This window comes from Frankliniella occidentalis, unplaced genomic scaffold (genome assembly GCF_000697945.3).
Source record: "Frankliniella occidentalis isolate FOCC.00 unplaced genomic scaffold, Focc_3.1 Scaffold28, whole genome shotgun sequence".
Taxonomy (NCBI): Eukaryota; Metazoa; Arthropoda; class Insecta; order Thysanoptera; family Thripidae; genus Frankliniella; species Frankliniella occidentalis.
In genome coordinates, this window is record NW_026267158.1 from 1,081,553 (window position 1) to 1,086,604 (window position 5,052).

Below are 5,052 nucleotides of genomic sequence, written 5' to 3' on the forward strand. Positions count from 1 at the left end.
GAGGAGGGAGGAGCTGCGGACGAGATGGGCAGGGGCGTGGAGAATGGTTTGAGCCGCGCTTGAGCCGGGCTTGAGCCGGACTGAAGCATCGACAGTAGTTCCGGTCCGCGCCGCTTGTTCTGCCCTGTTCCGGATAATCCTCCCGGCATTTGCCGGGTGCATGCCGCCCCTCCGTCTGTGTGTGTATGAGAGAGAGAGAGAGGGGGGGGGGGTGGCAGGCGGGGGTTGAATCACGACAAAACGCGCGGAGAGGCCGGCCCATGGTGATTGATTGATCGGGCCCCGTGCTCCTCACTCAGACAGACACATCGCCACAGTGTTCTTGACTCGCCAAATTCTTCCTTCCCTTCCCCCGGACCCCTTTTTTTTCCACCGTTGCCGCGATTTTTCCCTTTCCTTTTTCCTCGCGGCGAAAGGAACACGAATAAGGAATCAAAAAGAAATGTGGCTCCTTTTTTTTTCCTTGGTTGGTCGGTACGTCATTCCCATCGACTTATCAGCTGCTTATTGTCGGACGCTGGAGAAAAGATGGAGCAGGGCCGGGCGTTGTGCCCCGAACGCCCCGGGGGCAGTCTGCCTGCCGCACCCCGCCCCGCCCCCACCGCTTACCATCCTCCTCCTCTTTTCCACCTGGATGCCCCGCTTCGTGTTCGTTTGTCCACGGAATACAAAGTGAAGGCGCGCGGGGGCGGGCGTGGCGATGCGTGGTGCGGTGGCGTCGGCGTGATATGGTTTGGCGAGGAGCTGACGCGCCCAGAAGCAGACCCTTAAGGAACCCTGTCAGGTCGCGCCCGCAGCCTTCAGCGCCCTTTCAGGCAGCTAACACAACCCTTTCGCTTCGTGATTACCATACGATGTAGAGGGTGGATGAGCTAGGCCGTACTCGGTTTCTGGTTATTTTGTACCGGACGGTGCGGGTTGGATTTTCTCACGGGGCCATGAGGAGCCGTGCAGGTAGGCAACCCAGTCCGCATGCCTGCATGCGGCACGGTACAACCAGAAAAACTCACGAGTTGCAACCCTCTCCCTGTAGTAGGTGAGCGAAGTTGACGTCGCCGTTCTTCAACTAGTACTACGTACTGCCCCAATCGACCCGTTTTTGTTGTTTCTGTTTGTACATCCTCGTGCTCGCGTGTACTCACCTCCTGGTGCCGGACACCTCCACGACGACACAGCGACTGCGACTCCACCACACGGGGGTCAGCGTCCAGTAGGACGAGGTGGCGTTGCGCGCCCAGGCCTCGTCCGGGAACAGCACCACCTGCGGACAGCGGCAAACGACACGTCGGTGAGGTGGCGGTTGGCGGTGTTGGAGGAGCAGGCGGAGCAGGAGGAGCAGGAGGAGGAGAGCACCATTCCTCACGTCGTTTGCGTGAGCGGGGCCGTACGGAGCGCGCCGGCCCCGCACCCCGACAGGCCGACAGGCCCCCTCAAGGGGGAGCAGGCAAGGGGAGGCGCATGCATTTTTTAAAAGTAATAAAAAGGGAAACTACTCTCCCTGATCGCTTCAGGTGCTCAGGGCGAGGAGGCTGGCGTCTCTTCCTCTTTGCCGTCGTCAGACGTGTCGCTCGGGAGGACGGCTCCCCTCTCTCGCCCTGCCCGTCACCCGTTCTTTACCATTTTATTCTTCTTGTCGCCGCCACTCCGATGCCGACGCGGGTCGGCCGCGCCGTGGCCGTGGTCCCCTCTCTCTCCATAAAACTGTTTGCTCACGGCCAATGGAGAGCCCTCCGCGGCCCGGGTGTGGCGTGGCGTGGCGTTGCTGGCGATATCTCGATGAGGATGAGTCTCAACACAGCGCCGGGACAACGTAAACAACAACGGCCACCCCCGCGTGCTTTGGCACGGAGCGGCGGTGCAGGGAGTGCTCTCGTAGATTGGAGAGATTGGGAGGCAGCCAGCCCCCGTTGTTGTGGTGAGCGGCTGGTGGGGAGAGAGGCGGGGGGCAGGGGGGGGGTCCCTTCGACCCCTCCTCTTCCCTCACAGCTCGACCCCCTTACCCGCCGCCCGAGAGGACAAAGCGTGAGCCCGACAGGTGTAAGGAGCGGCGTCCTCCCCGAAGACGCTGAGAGACGCGCGGATCTCCGGATCTCCTCAAAAGGAGCTCGAGGGGAGCCCCCTTTGGGACCCCCTCCTCATGACCTTCGTGGCCCACTCTGGATGGAAGACGCGACGACGACGGGGGTGGAGGGCGGGACGGAAATGTGGACCGAAGGTGGACGTCGTACGGACAGCCGCTTTACGGGTCGCCTCCAGCCCCGCGGCTGAGAGAGCCTCCCCCTCCGGCCCAATCAGCGGCTGTTGGAGCGCGACTCTGGAGCCGCCCCTGAGGAGCGGGGAGGGAGGGGGGGCAGGCGTGTGTGTGGGGGCGGTGTGGTGCCGCATGCGCGAGGGCGTGCGGGCGGAGGGAGGGGGCGGGCGTCACGCATGGACGCCGTCATGGATGCCGTCATGACTTGACAGCGCTGCGGGGAGCCGTTTGCAAGGCGACGCCTCGCTCCGCCTCGCTCCGCCTCGCTCCGCCTCGCCCTGCCTGCCTCGCCCTGCCTCGCCCGCAGCAGCAGCCTGGCGGTGCCCCACCCCCTTCCGTCACCGCCCCCGCGGGGCCCCTGAAGCCCCCCTCGGGGCGCCCCGCCGCGTTTATTCGTCGGGTCAGTAGTGCGAGGGTGAGGGCCGGGGAGGGGTGGCCGGGGGCCGCTCTGCGGGGACGCCGCCTCCGGACCGGGGGGCGAGTGCGTCGTGCATTTAGGGAGCCCACGCAGGGGGGCGGCGTGGCGACCGCGACCCCAACGCCGGGTAAAAAGGGTGCTCAGGGAGCGCCGCCGCCCCGCTGCCGCCCGGAGCTGGAAGCCTCTTTATTTGTCCCTGTCCATTAGGGGGAGGTGGGGGAGGCTGGGGGGCGGAAGGACATGGAGCCGAGTACTCGATAAACGCGCGTGCAGGCGCCGCTCGCTCCGTAGTTTAAGCCCTTTTTATTCGGAGGTCCTAACGAGTTTACCCGCTCGTTATGGCGGCCACTTACGCCCCGCCCCGCCACGACAGACACTCGCTTTCTTCCCTCCAATCAAGGGGGCGGGGAGGGCGAGGTGAGGGAGAGGGCGGGACTTTTAAAATGAAATTCTTCTTTCGCCTTCAGCCGCGTAATTTGTAATTATTTCCCTGGCCGCCGCCGTGCCGCCCGTCAGCCCCGGCGGCGGCACCAGGCGCCTGATGCGCCTAATGAAGCAATGAAACTACGTACTGTACGCACAGAGAGGAGAGGCCCCGCCGCACTCCAGCGGCGCGCTGTGGAACAAAGGCAAACAGACAAGGGTGGGCGGGGCCTGCTGCCCGGGCTGCCCTCCGAGGCCCCCCAAGGGGCAACGCGGTCCTGTGTGTGTGTGTGTGTGTGTGTGTGTGTGTGTGTGTGTGTGTGTGTGTGTGTGTGTGTGTGTGTGTGTGTTTTGCGTGTGCTATCTCTGTCAGCCCCGGCCCGCGGTAGGGGTGAGAGAAGGACGGCAAAACCCACTCACACACACGCGCGTGCGCGCGCGCGCACACACACACACAACACGAGCGCGCCGGGGCGGTAGGCAGCCAGCCGTCAGACCGCGTAAACTGCAGACTATATTATGACGTCGCGGCCACTTAGGCGGGGTGCGTGCGTGGAGGGTGTGGAAGGGAGGAGAGGAGGAGGGGAGGCGGGCGGCACCGGCGGGGCGACTTTTGCTCGCCGCAGGCCGCCCCGCCGCGCGCCAAAGCAAAATAATGCAAATACGCCTTGCAAAGGGGTGCGCCCCGCCCCGCCCGACCACGCTCAGCACCATGATGAAGTTGCTGGAGGCCTGCATGGCATGACTACGTTTCGGAGGCCCGCCGTCATGTTGACTGCGCTGCGGGCGCGCCAGTCTTGCCCGCACGGTACTCGGCTCTGCGGGTGGGGAAAAACGAAACGGGTTGTCTTTGTGGAGTAGGGGTGGAGAAGTTACCTCGAGGAGGCGGTGAAAAAATGTGTGTCGACGTCGTTGTTTGACTTCAAAATGGACAGAGCATCCCGGGGCTGGAGCAGGGCAAAAATGTGAAAATGTGCGAAGCCGAAAGTTAAGTCAGACCGACATTACGAAACTTTTCTGTCGCTCTGCGAAAGTTTTTCTCGCCTCGTCGTGGAAACACAAACATGACTTGAGGCGTATACAACAACACAGGCGTGCTGATTTCGCTCAGGACACTCTCGTGCGGTGCTGGTGGTTGTGCGAACGACGTGTGCGTAAGGCAAGGCGGCCGGGGCAGCGGGTGCACAGCACGACAAAGTGGGCCGTGGAGGCGGACTGCTTGGCTTGCAGGCGGCGAGCTCCACTCAGAGACCGAAATATTTGGACGCGTATATCGGGCCGATAGGGCTGCGGCGCTGTGGGCGGTGTGCGCCAACTGATCGGCAGATTACCGCGCCGAGTGCGTGGCTGCTTAGGGCTGGAAGGGGTTGACATGGAGCGGGGGCGGGGCTGGGGGCTAGGGGAATGCCAGTCCAGGGGAGTGGGAGCCCGCCGCTGGGGCTGGATGCGGAAATCTCATTTGAGTTACGCATTGGCAGGCTGGTGCTGGTGGGGCGGGAGGGCCCGGGGCTCGCTAGGGGCGGGAGGGAGGGAGAGGCGGAGCGGGGAGGCGGCTCAGCGGCACCACGCCACGCCACGCCACGCCCCGCGGGACATCTTTGGCAAGCATCCCGGAGAGAGCGGTAAGAGCGGGCGAGAGCGAGTGAACGGCAGGCGAACGAGAGAAAAAGAGAGAGAGAGAGAGAGAGTTGACAGCGCAACGCCCTGCACGAAGGGACTTTTTAAACCCACAACACAGGGTCGGGGGGTCGGGATGGCATGCGCGCACCATCCGCGCAGTCGGCAAAAAGAGGAAAAAACGAGACGGGAAAAAAAAAGTTTTTGTCGTCGTCATGTGTAATTCTGTTGTAGTGAAGCCCCCTGCTCCCCCGCCTCGGTCCGCCCGCTGCACCGCTCAACTGAATCGGAACGCGCGGCGGACGGATCAAGGGAGGATTATTTTACGCTCCACACGCAGTTC